We start from the raw sequence: 13,189 nt of genomic DNA, 5'->3' as shown, positions 1-13,189 counted from the left end.
ATTGCAAGAGAACACATAAAAAGGTGTTAAAGACCTGCAGTGTTATTCCTTTTTCATTTTGTTTAACCATAATCTTATGGGAATGATCCTCTACATTCAATCACTGTGAGGAACCAAGCCCAATGTGAGGAACCAAGACCAATGTGAGGAATCAAGTCCGCTTGTCTCTACCATTCATCAAGGTAAAGAGTGGGTCATAGCACATACAAAAACACTTGGATACGTTTACATTGCATGCTTGGTTATTTTAAAACTGTCTGATTCCAGAGCCACATATATTGTAATGTAATAACTTGCAACTGGGTATAAGAATCTCTCACTGGGAAACAACATCTCATATGATGAGAAAGAATGCCAACAAGTGTGTTAAATACTTCATAGACCTCAACTTACCTTGGCATAACATCAAACAGGGCATCAAAAATGACTACCCAGTGTGCTGCAAAGTACTACTATAAGAATCCTATCTTTCTCATTGGTCAGTTATACCATACTTCTACAGTATAACTAGGCATTTGTGGCAACCATTAGGGGGATTATTTAGTGGTTCCTTATTTCTTATCATTTATGGGGTCCTTTTCACTTTTATGTTGTGCTTTTGTTAGTTGTTTTGGGTTTGAGTTGATTCTTATTGCTCTCAACTCTTCAATCTTGAGGATAAGTGGATTCACAAGCTTCATAGTGTTTGGCTATGGGCCTTTGCATAGTTGGTCAGCAACCATCCAAGGCCATCAAAGACCTATTTGGATAAGAGCATGTTGACAGATGGGCTTTGCTATATTTGTGGCAAACCAGAGACAAGTGAAACACATCTTGTTGGACTGCCTGTCTGCAAGAGACTACTAACAGGACATTGAGGATCAACAATCAATTTTCTTCTAGTAAAAAGTGCATTGGATACTGCAAACTTTGGAAATTACTAGTATCTTGTGCTCTCAACCCTCTCAGGGATTTGGAACTACCTTAGAGTTATTCCATTGTTCACTTTTTGGAGGCTAAAGTGGAATTTTTTTTTTTACTAACGAGGATAGAAAAAACATCATGCATTTTGTCCACTAAGATTATGAAAAATATGTGTGGATGGGAAAAATTACAGATGGTTCCTTGTGCTGCCACAACAAAGTAGAGCGATGCATATGCACTTTCAATCCATAGTGTATTATAAGTTATAATTGATATATGTGCAATTTGGAAGTTGTTATTGCACATTCAAACAATAAGTGCACTATTTATTTTCATTAATAGAGCTAACAACACTAATTGCTTAGGTCATTGCTTGACAATAGTCTGGTATTAACCACTTAGATATGTTTGATATGATCCTCAAAATAACTACTTAAGCTTTCAAAGGTTGATCCTTTTGCTAGAAATTAAAGCATGGTTCTTTGGAAGCAGATTTTAGTGGAAATTGGTACATAAGTAGTGGCTTGAATCCATCTTTTGATACGTTTGATTGCCAGGTTCATGAATTTTATCCAGCATCAAAGAATCTCACAACAAAGTCATACTATATAATATCAACCCCTGATGGTGGCTTCTTCATTTGTTCTACAGTTCAGAGATTTGTACAGGACTCATCTCAACTTGGAATACTCTACAATCATGATAATGAATATCCACATTACCAGGATGACTGGTCTCTATCTCTATCCTGTAGGCATGTACACAAATGCATCATACATTTTTATTGTTAGCAGTATGTAGTGAGGTCATAGTGAACTGCATTTGGTTGGTTTCATAGTTATTTTTCCCTATTTTTCTTATTTAAATATGAAAGGCATCAAATAAATAGAAGTACTTTCCATGGTCACTACCATCAAGCTTGGAATTGTCAACAAGTAAATATTTCTTTTGTTTGTATATTGTCTTGTAGAACACTCACTAACAGATTTCATTTGATCAATTGAAATTCTATTCAAATGGTACACAATACAGTTTATTCTACTGTCATTCAAAGGAACCTCTAAATTCCATTAGCACAGTCTCATAATTGGCCTTTTCCTACAAGTCAACTCAAAAGAGAGCCCTAGCATCTAACGACTATTTGTTTTCCATTAGATTGCTCTTATTGGGGGGGCAATCAAAAACAACAATAGGAAGAAGGCTTCTGGATGCTCTTCCTTTTCTTTTCTTTTATGTAATATAGAAGAGATATTGATTGTTGAGTTTGGGATTCCAGATACATATGAATGTTGGTCTCTTTGGTTTATGCTTAATTTTCCTAACTAAAGTCTAACACATGAGCTCACACTCATGCTAGAGAAAGACAAATTGAGGTCTTCACTGGCTAAGGCACAAGCCAGAAGACCTTTACTCGCTACATTTTCAATAGATAGCTAGTGTGATGTTAGGATATTGGTGATCTTTTGCATCTACTCCTATGGTGGTGGAATCGATCACTGATACCAAGCTTGTAGCTGTTGGAAGTAGTGATGAGTACTAGGGATAGGGTTGTTGGATTCTCTCAGACAAACGGAGTTGACCATGATGTTAATCTTGCTTTGAGATTCCCTAATATCGAGGGAGTTGATTGTGATGAGGTTGTTGCTTCAATTGCTAGCATTTTTGAGGTACATGAGAGGATTCTCATGTTCATATTTGATGATGACTCTGTTGTTGTTTCCCTTTTCCATTGAGTTTGATATTTTAGGATCAAAGAGTTGAGATGTATGCAGATTTCATCTTATGCTTTGATGGACCTTGTCTACTTGTCTTGGTCCTCTATGAAGATATGGTTATCTTTGTAGGATACCTTGAGTAGCTCTTGATGTGGTTCCATAGGATTTTTCCCCGTGATGATGACTTGAGGGATGATGGAGGTTGGCATGTGCCTTATGATCCAAAGTTATGTTCCTTCAAATTCAAAGGTGGTCAACATTCTTTGGAGGTTTGAGATGCTACGATAACATCTTGTGTTAACATATATAGTGATACTTCTACAACATACAAGATCTAATATATGGTGATACTTCTATAGCATACAAGATCTATATTTTGACACGTCGAGAGACTATGGTGAGTAGAGATGTGAAGTTTGATAAGGATGTGAGCTCTTCCAATTCACGTGATTCTCCTTCAAATATTGAGAAGAATTAAGAGGAGGTTGTTGTTCCAAAGATAGGTTCAAAGACTCAAGATGAGTCAAATTTGGAAATAGATGAGGTGAGGTTGAGAGTAAATATGCCCTCAACCACTATCCTAGCATGTACAAGATGAAGATGGCTTGCCTAGACATTGTAGGAGGCTCCAAAGCATGTAGGAACACCCAAATGTTTAATGAGGGAAAGTATACCTCCCATGAGATATTTTAGCCATGTTGCATTGGCTTCTTCCATCTGAGTCTTCCAAGTATCTTAAGGAGGAGAGGTGTGATACCTCAATGGAGGTGTTTGGGTTAATTCTGAGAGTGTAGCAACTACATATTTGCAAATAATAGACTTGGTGGACTTCTAGAGGGAGTTGATAGGTGTTCATAAAACACTTTTCTCATGAGAAGGAAGTGTTAGCTTTTCATATTATTCCAAAAGTGTTTCACCTTACTAGGAAAGCACCATGTTTCCTAGCCCCTCAGCAATGCTTCATGGGCACATGAATGGATTAGTTCAAGTGGATGCTTGACCTTGGTTAAAATACCAATATGGTGCTCTTTCCTAGGAGGTTTACACTCCAATTAGCTTGCTAAGTAACCCACTGGGTGCACACATTGGGAGAGTCGATTACTCAACAAGGAGAGGTGCTAGCATAAGAAGAGGAGCATTGGGCACTTAACCCTTGGAATTTGGACCATGTGATATGAGGTATATGACATATGGATGGCCCCTTGGTTGGTCTGTAATGAACATGCACATGTGGAGGTGGTTTTCTCTTGATTTGCTAGACCTAAACTCAATGCTCATGTGGCTTCCTTCTCTAGAGCATTGGAGATCTTGTCAAAACATGTTACTTGCTTGGAGGACACCTTACACTAGAGGAGGACTATTGGACACTTTAAAGCAATGCATTTAGCCCTAGATGGCATTGGGTTGCTTGGATATTTTCATTGAGGCTTGGAGTTGACTTAGGGACACCTAGGTTGGAACAATGATCAAGTAAGTGGAATGGATGAAAAGGAGCACATGGATTAGGAAGAGGGATAGAGTCTATGTGGGCTTATGGAAAAAAAGTGTGGACACGCCATGTGTAGCAACATCACCTTAGAACCTTGATTTTGTAGGACATCATCCTTGGAGATTGACATGTGTACCTTTAGAGTGTAGCACTTCACACATGCAGACCTACTTGTTTGTAGTAGATTGCTTGTAATGATTTAGGCCCACTTGTGTCTTGTTGGCATATATATAAAAGAAGAAGAGAGTCTTTTCTTTCACTCAATCATTATTTTTCAACTTCTATTTAGAGATGGAGCACTGGGGTTTCATGAGATAACCCTAGGAAGGATATGGTGAAAAGATTGTTTTGATCTCTCTCTCTCTCTCTCTCTGGTTTTTTTCTTGGTACATTCTCCTCTTGTATTGGAGGTGCTATGGTTTCTTGGAGCACTTAGAACATCTTTAATACTAGGGTTAGGGTTCATCCCTTGGAGATTAGAGTTTTATGATTAAACCTTAGGTGGTACTGTTGAAGAGGAAAGAGGAGACATCTTGCTTGAAGCCAAAAGTCTTGATAATTTGATACTGATTTGTAGATGACCTCTAGTAGAGCTAGGGTTTTCATTGTTTTCCAGCTAGGGTTTTGGAGAGCTAGAAAATTGTACTAACATTGTGATGAGGCTATGGTATGTACATATACTTCATTTTTATACATAAATATGAAATTTCTGGTTGTCCAAAATTGTCTCAATTGAAAATTTGATTTTCAGTGTTCATCATCTTGGTTTGTTAATTTCTAGTGCTAGTTTGCAACTTTGCCATGCTGATTTGACATAAGTGAAGGTTGAAATTGTTAAGTGATTACACATTGATATAAAAGATAATAGGGAAGATTTACTAATGTAAATATGGATTTATTACAGTGAAAGTGTGGCCCAAGGCTGAAATTTGTTGGCATATGTTTGGTATCCTTACTCTTGATTTGCCCAGTGGATTGGAGTTGAAGTGAATCGAAATATTGTCAACTATTTGTTGTTGTAATTTATACTTCGGCTCAGCCCTAAGACTGAATTTGATAGAAATTGGATCTAGGAAACATCCAATGTGAGTCGAAATTTTAGAGTTGCATTAAAAGTCAGAATTCCAAATGTTCTACAATTAATTTAGAGGGTAGTGAAAGATTTGCAGGATACCAAATTTATTTCTTTCCCATCCCTTTGGCAGTATAGACCTACAGAGGTCTTATTGTCTCCATCTACAAATCCACAATCATATAGCCATGAAGAATTGTTGCAATTTAAAGAATTTTGTAGTACAGTAAAAAGGGGTGGCAGCCCAGAAAGAAATTATTTTGTTATGAACTTCTGAGATTGTGATTCATTTGAGTCTGTGGCAATGTCAGGGGATTCCCAGAAGAGTGAGCAGAAAGAGGTGAGGATGTGGAAAGGGGGTCCTCCACCTTGACTCTAGTGCAGAAAAAAAGGTTTCATGGGGAAGCCTAGTGAGATCAGCAAGAAGGGAGAAGTTTTCTAGTGACAAATTCAGAAAGATTTGAAGGCACTAGTTCAAGAGGAAAGGGATTTGTGTGTTGAAGACCACAAACAATCTTAACCCTGTCATAGTATTTATGCAGTAGCCATGACCATGAAGCAAGAGGTCTAACAGTCTCTTATGGATTGCAGAATTTGTTTGGATGAAAAGGAGAAATGAAATGAAGAAAACCTGGAGATGCTAACAGAAGAAAATGAATATGTGGGCATCAAACTCAGGGCTTAGAATTTGGTACTTTATTTGGAGGAGAAGGAGAAATGGAATGAAGACAATAGAAGGAGCTAACAGAAGAAAAGGAATATGTGTGCATCAAACTCAGGGTTTAGGATTTGCAAGTTACTATTAAAAGGGCACAGTGGACAAGTATGACATGATTGAGGAAGTGGACAGGTGAGTGGATAGATAACTGGATATGTTGCTTGATGAAATCATGTACAAGTCATTCAATATTGAAGAAAAGCATAATTCCACTTCACCAGTGACTGGATTAGGTGCATTATTTCATTTCCATGGTTTTAGATATCTTATGTTATGGTATGTTACTATATGGTCTCCTTAAATATGGATTTATTGAAGAAACTATCAGTTGGAGTCCATTAGAGTTTGGCATTCTATGGTCAAAAGTTTTTGTAATAACTTAAAAAGACTCTGAATGTTTATGTTTGTTGATGAAAGCCATGAAGAAGTTATTTAATAATGATAGGGCATTCGTGACTCCAACTGTATAGAGGCCTCAAATTTTTTTGTAAATCTGTATATCTTCCCACCTCAGGCATGGATAATATAAAATATTTTCTTTTTCTAAGTAGGTTTTGACCTTGTGTCATGTTTCGATCATTGCTATTCTATTGGGTGGACACAAGGCGGTAGGAATATCGATGATCGAAAAAGGACACAAGGTCAAAACCTACCTCAATACGTTAGGTGGTAATGGGTATATGCGCCATAATCACCGTGAACATGTTTGCACCAGGTACCATTCAAGAATGTGGGGAAGTGCCAGGAATTTCCCTAGAAGGTTTTCCTTGGAAAAGAAAAAGACCATAATAGGCATACCAATCTAAAGATGACTTGTAGATGCATGCCATCAAGCTGTCAAGACCGAAATATATGGAATCCAACCATGCACAAATAGTACAGGTCCAACTTAGACACAAAACTGTAAAAGAACTTGCATGCAGCCAACAAACCCCAATCACCTAATTTCCTAAGCAAAGGCGCTTAAAAATGGTTTCATGGATCAAGTGGATTATGCTCATTACACCCACATTTCTTCCAAAATATGATTTTTCACTCCATAATAGGGAGTTCCTTTAGGCTTGGGTGGCAAAGTAACTTGTTCTGCCATAGTCACCCAGGCAACAGTTACTTATTTTGTTGAGATCTGCCGGGACTTGCCCCTGGCATCATCCTTTTTTATATGGATTCGCATAAATTATGTATTCTGCCAAATCCACCCAGGACTTGCACGTCATCCCATCTTTTCACTGTCATTCAGATAAGGAAGTGGGAACTATACCAGAATGGAACACTAGTGGATGGCTTAATCCTCCCTAACTTCTCCAGCAAACCAAGACTCCTTTGGTAATTCAACATGAATTTAATTGAAACAAATATGTTGGGATTTCCGCATTTTATTTAAAATAAATCATATTGGTTTTTAGAATTGAAAAAAATAATACAAATTCATGGGCACCTATTCTAAGGCCATGAAAGACTTACCAGGGAGAGTGTTGGAATCTCTCACAGTGAATTCCGAGACACCATTTTCATTTTGAGAAATCCATTGCAATCTGAAAGCTTGAGCGTTGTAGTTTTGTGTGTTGTGATCACCAGATTCTAATGCCCCTCTTGCATGTCTATGGATCAGTTTACAATTGATTGTAAAGAATTTGTCCAAATGAGGACAACTCCTCCCTGAATCGAATTTCATCTACTATAATCTGTAACATCGGAATTGAATATTGTAAAGTTGGTGTTTAAATTTTATTTGCACATGGTAAGAGACATCAACAACCTGGTGGCCATTTTCATCAATTTCTTGTTGTACAGCTCCTCAACTTCTACTTATAGAGTCCAAACTAACTTTCATTGAAACCAAGACGGGATGTGGGATTAATTTGAATGGCTCGGTTGGGCAGGAGATTAAATGGTGGTTGTTGTCTTTGACAATATTTCTTTTATAGGGCATAGGGCATAAGTCCGATTGAAGGATTTCACTTTTCAATACCTATCACCTTTCACTCTACTTCAAAAAATTTGTCATCCCAGATGCTTATAGCATCATAACGTGCCATTTTTGTCACTTGGATTCCCTTCTCACAGCTTCAAACAAGTTGTCATGCACATAGCCCCTAATTTTCTACTTTTAATATGGGTTTTCCTAATTAAATGTCTAAGTTAGGATTTTCATCTTCTAATTGGGGGTAAGTGTTTATGAAGAGGTGAAGTCAATGTTTATTAAAAGTTTTTGAAGATTTTTTATGTTTTTTTAAAGCATGCATCTAAATGTGACAACTTAGAGTTTTCATTTTCTAATTTGGCACTAAGTGCTTGTTAAAAGGTGGAGTGAATGTTTATTAAAAAAGGTTTTGTTAATATTTCGAGTTCAGAGTCAATGTTTATAAAGAGATGGGAGTCATGTTTATCTTATTGACATTTATAATTTAAGATAAGATTTGATTTGTGGAGAGAGAAGTTTTCCTATATAAAATAAATTATTTTATAGTGTGTAATAAATTATTTGGATATAAGTTATTATTCTATATTATAATATAATAAAAAAGTGCTACATAGTAGTTAGTACTTGTTTCTTAGTTTAAATATAGCTAAATCAAAATAAAAATATTGAATTCAATTTAGTGTTAAGGTTTTGATTCCAATTACAATTTGGGGGTAGCTTCTTCTCCAACAAGGATTGGTTGTTAAGAATAGGCTTTATAAAGAAGGTATAATAGATGGTGTGTGTGCTCTCTGCGGCAAGGATTAAATAGTTGAGTTTTTTTTTTTTTTTTCTTTTTTTTTTTTCTGAAGATTTCATGCTACAAGAGTATTACTCTCGAAATTCAAACTGAATTTCACTTCTTTGTTGCCTTAATTTCATGGAAAAGTCCTTTTCTAGGAGACCATTTCTTAACACACGCTTGAAATGTCTAATTCCACTCTAAGCATAGAAGACAACTAGAGCAGTTATGTTGGGCTCGGGATCCCCCAAGGGTAGTTTTGGGGCTTGGAGTCCAAATTTTGGTCCAATTTTGTAATTCCATTGTAAAGACTCCGCATTTTGTGGGCACGGAGCACGTAGTTGTTAAATAGTCATAGGGTTGTCCACCCTTATTTTGATAATGTAATGCCGATTGTAGAAGATCTACCCATGGTTTGCAGACCATGGGATTGAATAAACAAAGGTGAGCTCTCTGTAGTTAGAGACACACTATCTAAGCAATGAAAATATATGTGAGATAGCTCTGAAGTGTAATTTTAAGTTTTGGGTCGTAGCGTAGGTAAAGGATTTGCAGAGGCCTTCTAGTCCGCAGCTGAGTGCACAGACCCTTGCAGCTGAGTGCACAGGGCAAGTCGTGTCTGTAACCATTGGGAATCATTAATAAAGAGAAGTTTTCTATCATTCTGCATATTTATTTCTTGTTTATGCATCTATTATATTGGGTATGAATTTCGCTTCTAATGCTTATATGATGCGAGAATGTGTATCAATATATTGGTTAAGCGAATGCAAGTAAGAAAATTTGTTTACACGAAGCTAACTAAGATCTGCTAATAAGATAAGTAAGATACTTAACCTAGTTTGACAGACAGCGCAGATCGTTGCTCTAGCAGCGCGAAAGGACTGCAGCCCCTAGTTACGGCTGCACAAAAACCCATTGTAACACTTCGCGAAGGTACTAAAGGATAGAGCAGAGAGTGAATCCACCTGCACGAATGCAGGTATAGTTGGAATAAAATTGGCATCACAACCATCTCAAGGGTGAGGAAACTTGGTTCCATCATCCCCCCATACTGCTTCGGGTGATACTTCAATCCGCGCTCTGCAGGCTAATGCTGAAAGGGCCAATAGTGTATGGATTTGTTTGGCTAACTAACGCTAAACCTGGGTCAGGCCCCCTCAAGCCAACAAATGGTTCTGTTTCTAGGACTGAAATCTGCATAAGAGATGTGTGATGTTGTATCATTGGAATCTAACTAAGAAAGAAATCGAAGGTTGGTTGGAGAAAAGAATTGACGAGTTCGCGGCACAGGAAAACATAAACCTGAGACTGTCAAAAGAATGGTGGTTAGATAGCTACCTATATATGGAGATTAACAAAATATCTTTCGCGTCCTTCCCTATTGAGCTATATGAATGGATTGCGAAGATAGCAGATAGCCAAGGAAGGTGGAAACTTGACGGTCCTATTATGTGGACCCCTGAGCTAGTGCAAAGATTAGAAGCATTGGAGGATAAGATCACGCACGTCATCGATCATTGCCTTGATTGCATTATAGGAGGATTTTTTACTGAGTTCGCAGTTGAAACCTTAGTTAGCTACAGCGATGCAGAGTGATGATTTCTCAAAGGACCATGAGGTAATTACGTAAAGTCTTTGAATACTTGGATTAAAATGTTGTTTTGTGAAAAGCAGGTTATGTAGTTACCTTGATGTTCGGGGCTACATAAAGAGGAAATGTTTATAGGAACAAAGGAAATAAGGGTCCATAAAATAGCACCTTGATTTCACCTCCGTGAGGGGACGAGGAAGAGCTCGCAAGGTCTCTCCGCGATGTACTATTCATATGATAAGACAATGAATTCTGTGAATCCCACCTCTATCCACACCACCACTAGCTTCACTACCATCACCTCCGTCTTCACCTGTACCACTTCCACCACCACCGCGATCCAGTATGGAAAGCACATTGAGGTTGCCCCTATTCAAAGGCTTGGGAAATGAGGATCCAGACCAATTCTGGTTCGTAGTGAGGGTTATATGGGAATCTCAAGTTGTTACAGATGACGATATAAAGAAAGCAACACTGGTTAGCACCCTGCAGGATCATGTGTTGACCTGGTATATTAAGTACCCCAACGATAACCTGAATGCAAGAGTAGCAGACATCGAAGCAGCACTGAATAGGGAATTTAGTAGGCTAAATCTGAAGCACAGTCAACTATTAGATTCAAAGAAATCACGATGCTACCTGGAAAGAAACCTTGGGAACTAGATCAGAGGTTAAAATGTATAATTCGTGAAGCAGACATCAATCTGATGGATGAACAACATCGTGAGTGGTTTGTAGCTTCGCTACTACCACACTTGAGGAGTGCGTTGTCATAGCAGAAGATAACAACTTAGGTAGAGGCCGTAGAGATTTCCATGAGACTACATGAGACCATGTGGAAGATCCTAATCTAGGAGTTTAGCAAATTCACATGCAACTGAAGAATTTATGTCTTGAGATGCAAAGCTTGATTCAGGATAGGACGGTTTGACCAGAAGTGCACGAAGAAGTATGGTGCGTGAAATGCAAGAGTCAGGGTCATGACAAAGACCACCACTCGGTCTTTACAAATTACCTTGCAGGAGGAGGACCGATGCCTCTAAGGCTGGAAGCTCAAGAAATACCTAGCAAAGCACCTACTTTATGGTGCGCTATCTATCAAGTAGCCGGAAACCATGGCACGAATAACTGCCACTTCTTACAGAAGTATACACAAACTCTGCAATAGTTTCTCTGTAAATTTTGTAGGTTAGTGGGACATGATGAGTGTACTTGAAAGAGCTATGAATTGATAATGGATAGAACACATGCCTACAGTGTTCAGGCTAAAATGTGACCCCTTGCCCAAAATGCAAGAATGGCATGGACAGGATTTTAGGGGCACGAAAGAGGCCGAGGTGGAGGAGGACCTAGTAGAGGTTGCGGACAGTTGATTTTATACAATTGCAGAGGGCTAGGACACTATGCCCACGATTGCACTAATCCAACGTGCCCGTCGTGCAAGTATTGCAAGCTGTTTGATCATGAGATAGAAGATTGTTCTATGTTGATAGCAGGATCTGTGACAAAGGAGCGCTACCACCTCTCCCAACTCAAAACCTGTAGATGATGAGGTATGAGCTGTGCGAGGAAGATCCGAACGTAAATATAGTTCTCCAATGTGGAATCATGATGGGAGATGACAAGGGGAAATAGCCCAAAGACAGTACCTAGGTTCAAAAAGCCCCAACGAGAGAAGCTGAGTTTGATTTGGAGTGCACTTGGGAAACTTTCATGGAAGCTAAGAAGAGCTTCACTGAGGCCTCCACTTCAAGAAGCAAAGATCAGTCTGAGATAGAAATGGATCCCTCCATGCTGATAAATTTCTTGGAAACATGTATGAAGTTACTATACGACAATAAGGCTGTGAAAGGGTTACAGAAGCTCATCAACATATGTGTTGGGACCGTGCCAAGAGAACCCCGCGTAGTCTGGAAGATAGAAAAACATAAAACAAGGACACAGCGTGAAATGGGACTTGCCACGTAGATCGAATAATATGAGATGGATCAAGTCATTCTGGATTTGGGATCAAATGCGAATGTTCTTCTGAAGTAGACATGTGAGTGAATGGGGAGACTCACGCTGCAATGATCTCCCATTTAGCTGAGAATGGTGAACCAGTAGAAAATCATACCCATGGGGAGATTGCAGGGAATAACCCTGGATATTGAGGGGCGAGCGCGCTGACAGATTTTGAAGTGATAGAGATTGTTGATGACAACAATCCCTACACTGCACTCCTGGGAATTGACTAGGCCACTGAAATGAATGGGGTAATTAACCTGAAGAAGTGTAAGATGATCTTTGAGAAGAAGTCATTGCGCATAATAGTACTCCTGGATCCTGCCGAATGATTGCGCTATACGGAACCGATCCACGACAATGAGAGTGACGATCATCTAGACTGCATCTACAAGATAACACCATGAGACCAAGACTGGTTGAATCCCACCATGGATGGATGGATTGCATGGGAGTGTGAGAGTTCCTTCACTTCAAATTCTGATGAAGAAGTAGAACGATGGCAAAATTGATTACACGAAGTAAGTACGTTGAATTGCAACATGATGAACTGGTCGTTGTGTTGTGTGTCAATAGAAGTGAGAGATTTGTCCACTTATGATGGTCTAAATGAGGTAGATACCCTCTTGGATGCATTCAAAAGGGAGGTACTAGAAAAGCAATGCTTCCAGGCCTTAGAGTGGGTACTACGTGCTACGCCCGCAAGATGGTGGGGTATGCAAAAAGGAAGCTTTGATGATTTGCACGAATGTAGGAGAATGATGCGAACATGATTATAGAAGCCTAAGGTTTGACTGATAGATAAGTATGATGGGAAAAATGATCCGTGCACATGGATGCAGGGCTATGAAGAAAAGCCCCAACCGAAGTAGGTGCACTTGCACTCTGCGCTAAATTAACTAGTCAATAAGCTTGTGATGGGGGGGCAAATTTGCAAGTGGCTTTTATTGTTCTAGGAATACGATTTTGAAGTTGTCATGAAGCCTGGA

Source organism: Pinus tabuliformis, chromosome X (genome assembly GCF_031772625.1).
Source record: "Pinus tabuliformis cultivar Carrire ecotype Pingquan chromosome X, CPIR1, whole genome shotgun sequence".
NCBI lineage: Eukaryota > Viridiplantae > Streptophyta > Pinopsida > Pinales > Pinaceae > Pinus > Pinus tabuliformis.
Note: the sequence above shows the minus strand (reverse complement) of the source record.